Consider the following 1029-nt stretch of genomic DNA (forward strand, 5'->3'; position numbering starts at 1 on the left):
CTGGAGCTGCATGGAATCAGAATGCTTCATCTTTGTTCCACAATTACCATACGATTTACTAAGCATTCAATTTGCACAGAATGTTGTTCGTTATGTAGGTCACATAGAGGCGTGTTATTATATATTCCTACCACTCGCCTCATGTGAAATAGTTTGAAAACCCCAGTCTACTTCTAGCCTTGCATGTATTCCTGCACTAAAATGTTAATTGACTTTATTGGGCCCTAATGTGACCAGTTTGGCAGTTCTATTGTACAGGACTTGACACCACATTTCAGCCCACATGCCTCATAGCCCTAACAACCTTAATTAGAATGGAATTCACGTCAAGGTAATGGGTTTGAGTTGTTCAGTGGTTAGAGTGCTGAGCTGCAGTGTGGAAAGATGTGGGTTTGACTAGCTCAGTGGTTAGAGTTCAGGGCTGAGGTGTGGAAGCTTGGACATGACTTCAAGTTCAAAAATCCCCAGAATTGTCGTGCAGAGAAGCTTCACAGAAAGTAGTTTTTCAAGAGGCTCAGAGACTAGACCCCTGCCTTCTGTCATTGCAAGCTGTCCCTTGTGTTTGCAGCAGATGGGACTGGGTGTATCTCCTGTAGACTGTTCCATTACTCTTGACTGCAGCAGATTTCCTTCAAACAGTTCCATGACATTAAAGTGCTCACTGGATCCTGTCTGTAGCAAAAAATTGCTTAAAGTTAAAGTAGTAAATTCACAGTAAATGCACCACAGTGTTTAATGAACAATCTATTACTAAGTTTGACTATTCATAGTAGTAAGATCGTACATGATTGCTTTAGTAGTACAGCAATATACAGTGTTACTTAGAACCAAGGAGAATCAAGTGGTACTTTTTCCTTTACTGGAGCGCTTGTACTGTACAATAAAACTGCCTACTTTGTGCCTTCCTTTCCCTAGCAAATCCACTTCCCTCCCAGCCACCCCAGTGCCGTCCTTCAGGTTTTAATCTTGTTAGCCTTTGCACAGATTGTGCTAATCTGCAAAGACAGAGAGTCAATCAGAGACACACGG

This window comes from Polyodon spathula, chromosome 13 (genome assembly GCF_017654505.1).
Source record: "Polyodon spathula isolate WHYD16114869_AA chromosome 13, ASM1765450v1, whole genome shotgun sequence".
Taxonomy (NCBI): Eukaryota; Metazoa; Chordata; class Actinopteri; order Acipenseriformes; family Polyodontidae; genus Polyodon; species Polyodon spathula.